The sequence below is a fragment of the Lolium perenne genome, chromosome 3 (assembly GCF_019359855.2).
Source record: "Lolium perenne isolate Kyuss_39 chromosome 3, Kyuss_2.0, whole genome shotgun sequence".
In the NCBI taxonomy this organism is placed as follows: Eukaryota; Viridiplantae; Streptophyta; class Magnoliopsida; order Poales; family Poaceae; genus Lolium; species Lolium perenne.
The window spans coordinates 281,910,160-281,924,434 of NC_067246.2; the positions used below are offsets into that span (position 1 = coordinate 281,910,160).

The 14,275-nt window shown below is 39.3% G+C and overlaps 1 long non-coding RNA gene across 1 annotated transcript; it reads left to right on the forward strand.

Annotated features, from left to right (window-relative positions):
• Nucleotides 1-8,833: 8,833 nt before the first annotated feature.
• Nucleotides 8,834-11,619, forward strand: LOC127344330 (uncharacterized). The gene is made up of 2 exons (XR_007877928.1): nt 8,834-9,520; nt 11,440-11,619. It is a non-coding gene; the product is annotated as an uncharacterized lncRNA (long non-coding RNA).
• Nucleotides 11,620-14,275: the final 2,656 nt, after the last annotated feature.

Sequence of the window (14,275 nt, forward strand, 5' to 3'; positions counted from 1 at the left end):
CCTTGTGGTGGAACCAGCCCACCCAGGTTCAAGTCCTAGACTTGACATGGGTGTTTGCATTTACCTGGATTTATTCCAGGATTTAACCGGCGCTATGCTTTCAGTGGTACGTGACGTGCCCGTCAACAGCGAGGCGCCAGTGGTGACTTCGTCAACCTCAAGATATGCCGGCTCAGTCCCTCGGAGGTGCTCATAGGGGTAGGGTGTGCGTGCGTGCGTTCATAGGGGTGTTTGTACGTGCGTGTTTGTGAGCGTCTGCGTTGTACTGTGTTCTAAAAAAAAAAGTTTAGGGATATGAAAGTGTGTCAGTTGTTTTTGTGGTTCTGCAGGTCATGTATCAAATTTAGTTATGATGCCGCTATATTGATGGTCAGCCAATGCCCTTGGTGGCGTTTTATTGTATCTAGGCTAGCATATCTATTTGATAAATAGGTGTTTATGGGAAGTGGTTAATGTGTTCCTGACGTGTGCTGCTATGTGTTCATCTTGATGGTCAACAATTCATCGAGGTCCTTATTGGACTGTTTTAGCTAGAAAACTTAATTCCTAGCTTCCAAGTTATTTGGTTGGATGGTAACATGACTCTTGGTGGCTATTCATACGTATGCCCCTGTTTGGATTATTATTCGTCCGAGCGTACGTGAATTGTAGTGATAATCATGGTGCTACGTGTTGTTAAGAATAGACAAACTCTTCTCCACTTAACAAATGATTAGTACTAATTATAGTGCCTCTATTTGGATGATTGAATCATCCCAGACATGTTTCATTTGTGGAGGTTAAAACACTGACGAAACTGAATGTACCAGTTATGTTAACTGCATATATTTATCTGTAAACATATAGCTTGTGACCAACTCTGCTTTATCTTGCTGTGGTGGTTTGATGTTACTTTTGGTTGAGTTCAATTAGCAAGATAAAATATGGTTGTTTGATGATTCACTCGATGGCTTCCTTGTGAGCTTATATGTCTGCTTATTTTGATTTTGCTGCTGGTTGAAGGATCAAGTAAGAATTTGCTCGTGAACATGCATGAACTTAGACAGACTGGTCTTTGGACCACGTAATCATATATTTGGAAGATATTGCACAGCTTTGTGTTGGTATGTGTGTAAAGTAACCCCTCTTGATCTCCTAGACGATCTAGTTGCAGATCAGTAGGTTTTGGTTATTTGTTCACTCATATACAATTTCTAATGTGTTTTATTTGATAAGACCCGATGCTATGCTTGCTTTCTTAGCACTGCCTGTGATGCGAAGGCTGATGCACAGATTCCTCGAGGGATAGATACTAAGATTTGGCTTTCCAAATTTTCTGTGATGAGCTTGCATGAGTATTATTAAAAATCTTCATCCACAATTTACTTTGTATTTTCTTGTTCTTTCTTTTTATTTAAAGCTGATAGGTTCAGATAGATATTGTCTTAGATGTTGCTGTCTAAAGATTTCTAGCTCCTGGCTATTGCCAGTGATCATCAGTCCAAGTACTGCTGATCTTAAGCATGTAGATGTTGATGCTTTACTATTTCCCTCTTCCCTTATATGCTGCTATGAATAGATGCTATTATTAACTTGTTGCCTAACAACCTGTTGTTGTAGAGTAGCTTTGTCTTCTGGATTCTGAATAACCTGCTTCTTGTGGATAGCCTGCTCCTCCTCGCTGCTTGTATATTTCCAAAGATCTAACAATTGATTTTTGTGGCTGATTTGGCTGTTCTTGTTATTCTTCTAATGGATCTGGGTGTGTTTGAGTACTGGATGAGGGATAGATGACTGCTAGGGATCTGATAGTCTGATCTTTTTATCTTTCTATTCTAAGGCTGATAATCCTGGTACTGGATAGTATTCTTGTGCGTGAGCTAAGCTGTTGATGCTTGTATATGCTCAAGGAATGGTTGGTACAGCTTTAGCTGCTGGGAGAGACAAATGATTCGGCAGGTTGTTGTAGCCTTACTTTTATACTGCTGGGCAGTTCTTTGTGGTGGTGACAACACATAGGTTGCATGTAGTGAGTAAGCTGCCTGCGTAGTCTCTTTGAAGTGCAAGTGGTCAAACTGGTTTTCCTTGCTTCCAAGTGCAAGCATACGGCTGGGTTTGCTCTTATCCCTAGTAGATATTTATTTTGATGCAACCAAGTGGTACTTGATTGAGTGTGGCTTTACTTTGTTTGTCCTCAAAGAGAAACAGAGATCAATGGAGGATTGAGAAGATTTAGATTTAGGAATTCTTTTATTTCCTTGTAATCTTCTATTACTTTTGTAAAGAGAATATATAATTGTGTAAAGGTTGTACAATTTAAATGGATGTATGATGATTTGTAATATTTAGTTTTTGACCAAACAATCTTATTTTACTTACACTTATTTGATTTATAATTTCTGAAATTATTAATAATTGCTTTGTATTATTAAATATGATGGACATGTAACTTATTATTTTGAGATTAGAATTCCAATTCAAATTCTTATTTAAATTCATGTCTTACATATTTGAATTATATCCCTCCAAAACATAAGAATTCAACAAAGTTCATGTCAAATTTTATCGCACTAACGTCAATGATCTAAACCAATTGCACCAACGCAAGAGAACCTCGATCACTTTCTCTCAGATTCAATAAAAATAGATGTGGATTCGTTGAAGTAGGAGCGACAAGAATGGAACAGTCAAGGTTGATAAAGAACTTTTGTGAATGTCCTTGACATGAGTTTAATATTAGAGTTGAAACTATACCATGTGGATCATGGTAGGAACATTGATTTAGTAAAAAGGACATGGAAAAGATAAGTTAAGAATAGCTTCTCCATTTTATTGTTACTTGATTTGAAGTTGAATAGATATCCATGTGTTATGGCAAGGAATACCACGTTATGATCTTTTATAAGATCAAACAATTGATCCTTGATTAATATGTTATTGTGTTGGTTTTAATTCCATTTGATCTAACCCCTTAGATCAAATCATCTCTACCCAAAACAAGGTTTTAACAAAGGTCACATTGAGGTTTATAGCGCTTGACTTGATGAGCTATTCAATTCCACCAAGGTCAAGTGAAACTTCAGTTACTGTGACTGTTTTACTTTAAAGCGCGAAAATTCCCCGGATTTTCTATGCATGAATGCAATGCACACATCTGTTTCCTCTATTTTTGTAACCCCAAATCCTGGGATATTACAGTGTCTACCCCTTAAACTAAACTTCGTCCTCGAAGTTTGAACTCCCTCACGTTTCCGGAGTGTGGATCTGACTTGTGCAGATTACATCTTTTCTCAAACTCTGTGGTGATCTCACTATATATAATTGAATATATCCCTTATCCAGATTCTTCCTGGAATCCAATAGTATCTGTCTCTGAACCATGGCTTCTTACTTCAATTCCATGATTTCTTTCAATATCATAATCTTGTTTCCTTTCTCATTGAAGATTCAATGGTTGGGACTTCTTCTGGTGCTGCTAGTCTTAACTGAGGACTAATTTGATAACATACTCTTAATTGGTAAAATAGGTCTTTGTTTTCCCTTACTACCAAAAGTGCAATAATGGTACTTGGTAAGGTACTTACCATGGAAATGGTCGTGATGGTTTATTTCCCTAAGAATGGATTAGACTCATTTAGTCCATCCAATCATGGATTATGGTTGATACCTCTAACTATTTTATTTCTTTTAGATTCCATGAAAGGAATCTTTCAATTAGTCTTTAATTTTGGTATGGTCAATCTTCTTCGGTCTTTGGCCTTCTTGAGCTATATTTGGTCTCCTATATTTCCTTCTTCCAACTTCATTAAGCTTAGCTTACTTGAGCTTTCGTACTTCTGAGTAAATACTACTCACTTTCTCAAGTGATAGTCCACTTCTTACTTCCTCGAGGTATAAACCTCGGCTTCTGGTCTGACAACCTTCTGAAAGTAGTGTTCGATAATCTTATGAAAATAAGACCGAACTTCCTCTTGGTTCAGACCTTCTGCTTCTATCTAGCTTAAAGTATTGAGTAATTGTACATCCAACTCAATCTTTACTCTACCCCTTAGAGTTTTCTTATGGTCTTCAACTCCTTTTCTTCCAACCATTGGGTTTATGGATAGAATATTGGTTTGTACTCTTCTAGGTCTTGTGAAGAATATCTGTGGTGCATCCACTCAATTGTGGACATCCAATGTGAATCCTTCGTATAAATGATTATAGGTCAGTGTTATTTGGCTAACAAAGTTTTTATTTGTTCACAATTTCTTGGTACAAATAATCCAATGGTGGACTACTTGATACCAATTATAGCTATTTGTTATCTAAAAATGGATTCTATTATAGGTTCTGATCAACTGGACGAGACATCCTCGACTTTATCTCGCAGTATTGATCCTATACCAATTGTGGTCTTCTGATATCAACTATGGTCTTCTTATATCTGCTATGGTTTCATAGGTCATCTTCCTTTTTCGGGGATTTATTGTTGCAAGAAAACCACTAGCTGACACTATGAATATAGTATCCTAAGTGATTTCCCATGCATTCCCTCTTCTATATTAATTATGGATCTGCTTGAGCTTCATCATAATCACCAGATTTCTCACCTTCATGCTTCTAATGTACTAAAGTACTTCTTTGTTGAGGCTAAGCATGAGTTTTGTTTGGTACTTTCTTCTGAATAGTGTGGTTGCTTCCCACAACTTTACTCCTTTCTTCTGATGAACCTTCACCTTGGCTTCAGAATCTTTAGAATTCGTCACTTCCTCACACGAATACCATTACCCTCTAGATCTATAGCATCAAGTAAGGACTTGATATTGCAACATGCATTTGCATATCAAAGTCAAACTTCATGTATGGATCTAGTCAAACAATGAAAATTCAATAAAATCCAAGAAGATTCAGCTTTGTGCATATAATACACACCATCATAAGCCTGAATATAATATTTGAGTAAGACATCTCTAAACATCAGGCTCTGATGTGTGGTATATAACACCACATAAGATAGATTTATATCGTGATACTTAGCACATATAGTTGGCATTCTACTATTTGTCTTGACATTTACCTGAATTGCACAATTGCAATGAGATAAACTTGAAACAAAGTGGTGTAGGATAGTTAAGGTTAACCTAGTTTTGTTTGGGAGTACTAACAAAGTATTATACCATATATAAGTGCTATTGAGGACTACTTCCTATGATACATTGAGTTCTAACACATGGCTACTCTGAATACATATCTATTAAGATATATTTCCTATACTTCCAAGTGTTTCTATCATAAAACTATGGTCATGATGTGCTTGGCACACTTCCCATTGTTTTGGAACACAATTCTTGCACTATTGTTTAGCACTTGACTTCTGATTGTACTTCTCCTAATTACTTTAGATGTTCATCACATAATGATCCTCAGGTGAATCATATATGATTTCTATCTCTACCCTGTAAGTAGGCATATTTTATTCCTATCTCTCCTCCTTACCTCCCATGATTGACTCGTCAAGGTCTATACTACCTCATATAACTCAGAGTTATCACTTACTATCAATTGTTTCACATGTCTAGATAATTTTAATTACTCATTACTTAACTTGGTCTACATCTTCTATTAGGATTTCTTAATTATCTTCATCACTTGATTTACTCCTATTACACGTCTGAATAATTCTTACTTAATCATAACTTGTGTTGGTACACATCTTCCAATAGGATAGCTTCCTTATGGTTGTATCGTCTCTTTGGACTACCAGGTATTGTATACCAACTGTGATCTACTCATCTATTGTTTTAAGGACTTAATAGTGTACTACATATTTGGGATTAGCTAACTATCTTTACTTAGGAAAGATAGGTAGGAAAGGTTGACTCAAGTGTGTCAGGATTATTCTCAAGTGAATATCCATCTCAAGTCATAAAAATTATTTGGTTTACCTAGGACATCTTCCTATAGACACTACCAATCCTATAGGTCTCCTTTAAAGGGTTTTTAATCCTAGGGTCAAAGCATTTGCTCTGATACCAACTGTGGTGACCCGGCATACCACTGCATGGTGTAGTATGCAAGTCTGATATAACACCAATGAAACACCGTTCCACTAGTATTATATCGCTCAGAGTGGTACAACAGAAACATATGCGGGTCCAAGGCATGTCTATAGAATTACATACATACTCTGTTACATAAGATCAGCATAGCCTCCTACTTTACAATGAGGTAAATCTGCAAATAAACTCCAGAAGAATGACTCGTAGTCTAATCCTATCACGAACTCTATTTGTAGAGTATTTGACTAGCTATAGGGGCTATGAATAGATTCTAGCTAAATAGGAGCTAGGTTTAGGAAGCTAGTTCCCTTCTATGGCTAAACTAAGTTTTCTCCTTGTTGGATGTGGTGTCTGACTCCTCTGACAGGGTTTTGTTTCTTGAAGTAGTTGTTGTCTCCTCGGCCTTTGAGTTGCACTGTAGATCCTCCTTCGATGCCTCCATATCTAAGCAAGGGATTTAAGAGTGGGATGAGTACGAGCGTACTCAACAAGTTCATTATAGGAAAGAGGTGTTTAATGCACTAGCTACAGAATTAGACCAGAAAGTCTAATACCAATGCAAGTTTTCATAACCATTTTCTTCAAAAGGTTGCTTTTATTCAGAAGAACTATGTCCGTCAGCCTTCACCGGTTTACTAGAACTTCATGGAGCTCCTTTCCGGCCGCGTTCGCAGTTCCATATCCCGGAACAGGGAGTGACAGGTCACGGTTCTTTACACTCTGCAGAGGTGTGTTGCTTTACCCATAAGAGATCTTAACTTTGGTGCCAACCGAGCCGCGGGCTCGTCCACACTTCCTTTGGTGTGAGGCCCGGTATAAGGTCATAGCCAATCATATTCCTCCGCTACCTCATACACCCACCCGTTGTTGCAAACCCCGACCCTGGGTCCTCGCCGGTCCTCTTACTCCAATTAAGGATGGACCCCGACCACGACGACAGTTCAGGTCTCTACCATGAACTCCTTCGCCGGCAAACCGCAACCCATCATAGACCGCAATAACCGTGGGGACTTCATCGGGACCCCCACCCTACCACTTGTCCTCTCTTGGATCAAGGGTACCACTTGTCCTCTCTTGGATCAAGGGTCTACGGTAAAGCGCATCCGTTGATGTACAAGAGGTGGAAATACGATTGACTATTCCGTCCCACTCCAGATCTTATGGTTAACACGGGTATTACGGCACAAGAATCACTGGCGACATTTGTTGTTTAATCCTAGATGGATATAAACCCTTGCAATGGAACCTCCACCGTATCAACACAATCCATGGTTCCATTGCCCACCACATAGTCATATTCATAGTTATGAAAATAGTGGTTTTGCTTTTTATGCAGTAGTGATAAACATAGTACTTTGCAAGTAATTTGGTAAAAATACTCAAATGACATGAGCAAGTGATGAACTTGCCTTTCTTGACTGCAAGATTATGCAGGCAAGGTCTTCGATACGCAATAACTCCAAATTCTGAAATAGCATCATCGTCCAGTAAGGACGATGTATAAAAGATTGGCAAGGATGCAATAATGCATAAGTATGAGATGCAATCGTTCCGAGCGTAACCTAACCCCCCTGATTTAGGATTAGTGAGTTGAAATGATTAGTTCAGGGTGTGTTGCACTTTTTAGAGTGGTTTCACAATCAAGGTTCTTATTAGGGTTTTGGTTAACTTGGTATCATATACAAGTGGTATAACACATAATGGTAATCATAATAATAATGATGGTACACAAGGAATAGTATATGTTATGTTCTTAGCATGTAAGGAACAATTGTTAGCTTTAGCACTATAGGACATGGTTAATAATTACTTGTTGCTTATTATAATGGAATAACTTTTGAAGAACATGATTCTTAATGAACAAGAAGTACTTTCAAATAAGGGCTTTTGAGTTTCTAGGTTTACTATGTATTTTCATTTGATTCACTAATTAGGTAGAAGATGGGTCTTATCTTTTAACATCACAATATAAGCAGGGGTAATAACTTAGTTGAGTTGAACTAGGGAGGATGGCTAATGGTTATTTAGTTTGATATCATTCTCGTAATGGTGTACTATGGAATGACTCCACTAACAAGGTATGATTAATTCCTATGATAAAAGTTAACTTTTGGACTTATGATTGGTGATACAAGTAACACATCACTCTAGCTATGACCTTCTACTTAAGATCCAATCATCAAGGTCCTACTTGTAAGTATCAAACAGGGTCATGCAAAGTAAGTCAAACTCTTTCATTTCAATTTAGGTTTAAGGAATTATTTTTAAGGTATAAGAATTTCCTAAAGCATCTTGAATTTAATTTATTAATTTTGGTTAAGGAAAATATTCCTTACAAATATAATTTAAGACTAGTTAACCTTTATGCTAGATTTTTATGGATTTTTGTAATAAGATTTTTATTAGTTAAAAAAATCACATCTTAACTTTTATTTATTAAATCATGTTTAAATTATTTTGACAATATTTATTACATGATTAAGGTTGAAATACTATTTCCATTTTTTTAGAACTCAACTTAATAACATTAAGTATTTTTTTTAAATTAAAGTATTAGAACTGGATGAAAATCTATGTGACTTTAATTTAATGGTTAACTTGATTGAGAGTTTTAATACTAATGTGTAGCTTGACTATGGTATTTTAGAATTTAGCAATCAACTTCTATTTGTTATTAAATATTCGTTTGTATTTTAAAAGTTTTCCTTATAATCTAATATTAATTGTGTAATATAAAATAGACATACACAAATACACTAGTATGTAACTTGGTGTGCTGGTACTAAATAGACGCACACTTGTATGCACTAAAGATAGACTACTTAGCTTGGTTAGAGTAAAATGGGCTATTTAGCAAATACGATACACCCTAATTGGTATTTGGATTGGTTGTTAAATGGGCCTAGTAGCACACACGCACACAAGGTTGGGGTTACGCATATGTACATGTACACGTACGAGACCAGGATAGCTCGTTCCCCTCACGCTCATCTCTTTCGAGCCTAAACGTGATCCTCTCTCGATTCCCCTTTCTCGCATGCGACCTCACATGTCGATGCGCTCGTCGCCGCCTTGATTCCGGCCGCCGCCGACCATGTCCGGTGCCGCCGAACGTCGCCAATACTCCGCCTGCATCTCCTCCCCCAGTTCCCTGCCGGCACGGTGCCTGCCCGCGCCCACGCGCGACCTCGTGAAACCCTAGCTTGGGCTAGCCGGTGCGGCATCAGCACCGCCGTGCCGCTGCAGGCTGCATCCTCAATGAAGAGCACGAGCTCCTCATAGCCGCCTACGACTTCTAAAACGATCTTCCGAGCTCCTGCTCCCCTAGTTCGACATCGACGAGCACCTCCAAGGCCTGTGCGACGTCCATGCTATTCCCCTGGTCCGGCTCGCCTCCCTTTCGTGTTCTCGCACGGCCTGACTTCTCGAGATCGACGACCACGAGTTCCTCGTCGCTGAACGCGAGCCCTAACACGAGTCCCTGCTCTACTATGATCACTGTGAGCTATTCCTAATCTTTTCCTCTAGTTTAGGGATATGAAAGTGTGTCAGTTGTTTTTGTGGTTCTGCAGGTCATGTATCAAATTTAGTTATGATGCCGCTATATTGATGGTCAGCCAATGCCCTTGGTGGCGTTTTATTGTATCTAGGCTAGCATATCTATTTGATAAATAGGTGTTTATGGGAAGTGGTTAATGTGTTCCTGACGTGTGCTGCTATGTGTTCATCTTGATGGTCAACAATTCATCGAGGTCCTTATTGGACTGTTTTAGCTAGAAAACTTAATTCCTAGCTTCCAAGTTATTTGGTTGGATGGTAACATGACTCTTGGTGGCTATTCATACGTATGCCCCTGTTTGGATTATTATTCGTCCGAGCGTACGTGAATTGTAGTGATAATCATGGTGCTACGTGTTGTTAAGAATAGACAAACTCTTCTCCACTTAACAAATGATTAGTACTAATTATAGTGCCTCTATTTGGATGATTGAATCATCCCAGACATGTTTCATTTGTGGAGGTTAAAACACTGACGAAACTGAATGTACCAGTTATGTTAACTGCATATATTTATCTGTAAACATATAGCTTGTGACCAACTCTGCTTTATCTTGCTGTGGTGGTTTGATGTTACTTTTGGTTGAGTTCAATTAGCAAGATAAAATATGGTTGTCTGATGATTCACTCGATGGCTTCCTTGTGAGCTTATATGTCTGCTTATTTTGATTTTGCTGCTGGTTGAAGGATCAAGTAAGAATTTGCTCGTGAACATGCATGAACTTAGACAGACTGGTCTTTGGACCACGTAATCATATATTTGGAAGATATTGCACAGCTTTGTGTTGGTATGTGTGTAAAGTAACCCCTCTTGATCTCCTAGACGATCTAGTTGCAGATCAGTAGGTTTTGGTTATTTGTTCACTCATATACAATTTCTAATGTGTTTTATTTGATAAGACCCGATGCTATGCTTGCTTTCTTAGCACTGCCTGTGATGCGAAGGCTGATGCACAGATTCCTCGAGGGATAGATACTAAGATTTGGCTTTCCAAATTTTCTGTGATGAGCTTGCATGAGTATTATTAAAAATCTTCATCCACAATTTACTTTGTATTTTCTTGTTCTTTCTTTTTATTTAAAGCTGATAGGTTCAGATAGATATTGTCTTAGATGTTGCTGTCTAAAGATTTCTAGCTCCTGGCTATTGCCAGTGATCATCAGTCCAAGTACTGCTGATCTTAAGCATGTAGATGTTGATGCTTTACTATTTCCCTCTTCCCTTATATGCTGCTATGAATAGATGCTATTATTAACTTGTTGCCTAACAACCTGTTGTTGTAGAGTAGCTTTGTCTTCTGGATTCTGAATAACCTGCTTCTTGTGGATAGCCTGCTCCTCCTCGCTGCTTGTATATTTCCAAAGATCTAACAATTGATTTTTGTGGCTGATTTGGCTGTTCTTGTTATTCTTCTAATGGATCTGGGTGTGTTTGAGTACTGGATGAGGGATAGATGACTGCTAGGGATCTGATAGTCTGATCTTTTTATCTTTCTATTCTAAGGCTGATAATCCTGGTACTGGATAGTATTCTTGTGCGTGAGCTAAGCTGTTGATGCTTGTATATGCTCAAGGAATGGTTGGTACAGCTTTAGCTGCTGGGAGAGACAAATGATTCGGCAGGTTGTTGTAGCCTTACTTTTATACTGCTGGGCAGTTGCTGTGGTGGTGACAACACATAGGTTGCATGTAGTGAGTAAGCTGCCTGCGTAGTCTCTTTGAAGTGCAAGTGGTCAAACTGGTTTTCCTTGCTTCCAAGTGCAAGCATACGGCTGGGTTTGCTCTTATCCCTAGTAGATATTTATTTTGATGCAACCAAGTGGTACTTGATTGAGTGTGGCTTTACTTTGTTTGTCCTCAGCAGGAAACAGAGATCAATGGAGGATTGAGAAGATTTAGATTTAGGAATTCTTTTATTTCCTTGTAATCTTCTATTACTTTTGTAAAGAGAATATATAATTGTGTAAAGGTTGTACAATTTAAATGGATGTATGATGATTTGTAATATTTAGTTTTTGACCAAACAATCTTATTTTACTTACACTTATTTGATTTATAATTTCTGAAATTATTAATAATTGCTTTGTATTATTAAATATGATGGACATGTAACTTATTATTTTGAGATTAGAATTCCAATTCAAATTCTTATTTAAATTCATGTCTTACATATTTGAATTATATCCCTCCAAAACATAAGAATTCAACAAAGTTCATGTCAAATTTTATCGCACTAACGTCAATGATCTAAACCAATTGCACCAACGCAAGAGAACCTCGATCACTTTCTCTCAGATTCAATAAAAATAGATGTGGATTCGTTGAAGTAGGAGCGACAAGATTGGAACAGTCAAGGTTGATAAAGAACTTTTGTGAATGTCCTTGACATGAGTTTAATATTAGAGTTGAAACTATACCATGTGGATCATGGTAGGAACATTGATTTAGTAAAAAGGACATGGAAAAGATAAGTTAAGAATAGCTTCTCCATTTTATTGTTACTTGATTTGAAGTTGAATAGATATCCATGTGTTATGGCAAGGAATACCACGTTATGATCTTTTATAAGATCAAACAATTGATCCTTGATTAATATGTTATTGTGTTGGTTTTAATTCCATTTGATCTAACCCCTTAGATCAAATCATCTCTACCCAAAACAAGGTTTTAACAAAGGTCACATTGAGGTTTATAGCGCTTGACTTGATGAGCTATTCAATTCCACCAAGGTCAAGTGAAACTTCAGTTACTGTGACTGTTTTACTTTAAAGCGCGAAAATTCCCCGGATTTTCTATGCATGAATGCAATGCACACATCTGTTTCCTCTATTTTTGTAACCCCAAATCCTGGGATATTACAGCTAACCGCATTCATCACTCCACACGGCGTTTTCTGTTACAACGTCATGACCTTCGGGTTAAAAAATGCGGGAGCTACCTACCAACGCTGCATGCAAGCCTGCCTCGCGGAGCAGATTGGAAGGAACATCGAAGTCTACATCGACGATATCGTGGTGAAAACAAGGCACGCAGCCACACTCATCGATGACTTGCGGGAGACCTTTGACAATCTGGACAGATACAAAATTAAGCTAAATCCCAAGAAGTGTTTCTTTGGAGTGCCAGGAGGGCAAGTACTCGGGTACTTCATATCAGCCAGAGGGATCGAGGCTAATCCCTTGAAGATCAAAGCCATTCTCGACATGGAGCCTCCAAAGAATCTGCACCAAGTGCAGCAGTTGGCAGGCCGATTGGCAGCACTTAGCAGGTTTATCGCAAAACTAGGGGAGAAAGCTTTGCCCTTTTACAACCTGATGAAAAAGTCAGAAAAGTTCGAGTGGACAAAGGAGGCACAAGATTCCTTCGACAACTTGAAGAAAATCCTATCGACCTCCCCGGTGCTCGTGACCCCGCGCGAAAAGGAGACACTGCTGATGTACATAGCCGCCACAGCACAAGTCTTCACTAGCGTTTTGGTTGTCGAGCGAGAAGAAGCAGGGAGAGTTCATGGCGTGCAGAGGCCCGTTTACTACCTCAGTGAGGTACTCACCCCCGCAAGGCAGAGGTATCCGCATCACCAGAAGTTGGCATATGCAGTGTGGAGGTCGGCTCGCAAGCTGAGGCACTACTTCACGGAGCACCCGATTAAAGTTGTGAGCGAAGCACCCCTGAAGAGCATAATGACCAATCCGGAAGCCACGGGTCGAGTGTCTCAATGGGCCATCGAGTTAGCACCACACGACATAACTTACGTCAACCGAACGGCAGTAAAATCCCAAATTCTCCCAGATTTTGTGGCAGATTGGATCCAGTCACAAACACCAGCAACACCCGACATGTCGGGGTCATGGGTGATGTACTTTGATGGGTCAAAACGGAGTACATGCGCGGGGGCAGGAGTGGTACTGATATCATCACAGGGAGACAAGATGAGGTATATACTACGCATGAATTTCCCCCTGCCGACAAACAACGAAGCAGAATACGAAGCACTGCTACACGGGATGAAAATGGCGAAGGCGTGTGGCGCTACACGCCTAGAGATCTACGGAGACTCAAACCTGGTGGTCCAGCAGTCGATGAACCTGTGCGATGCAGTCAGTGACAACATGGTTGCTTATCGGCAGCTGTATCAGAATATGGAGGCTAAATTTGAAGGATGTGAGCTTAAGCATATCGGCAGAGCTAGTAACGAGGAAGCCGACACTCTGGCGAACATCGGGTCCACATGCTCCCCTATTCCAGACGGAGTTTTTTACGAAGTGATCGCTCAAAGATCAATCAAAGAAAAGCCGTCTGCAAAACCATCGGTTGAAGAGTTGGAGAAAAGCTCATTACAAAAACCTTCAACTGAAGAATCTCCAAGCCTCCCTGCCGAACAAGTTCTCCTCCTCGAGCCACTATGGACCAAACCATTCCTAGCCTACCTGTCGAAGCAAGAGCTGCCGGAAGACCCTGTGGAAGCTAAACGAATCGTCAGACGATCAAAGGCTTTTACGGTGATAAATGGCGAGCTTTACAAGCGTAGCATCTCAGGGATCTTCCAAAGGTGCATCGCCATTGACGATGGAAAAGCATTGTTACGCGAGATACACGAAGGAACCTATGGGCATCATGCAGGAAGCAGAGCCCTTGTGGCGAAAGCCTTTAGGGCAGGATTTTACTGGCCAACGGCAGCATCGGATGCCAGGGATCTA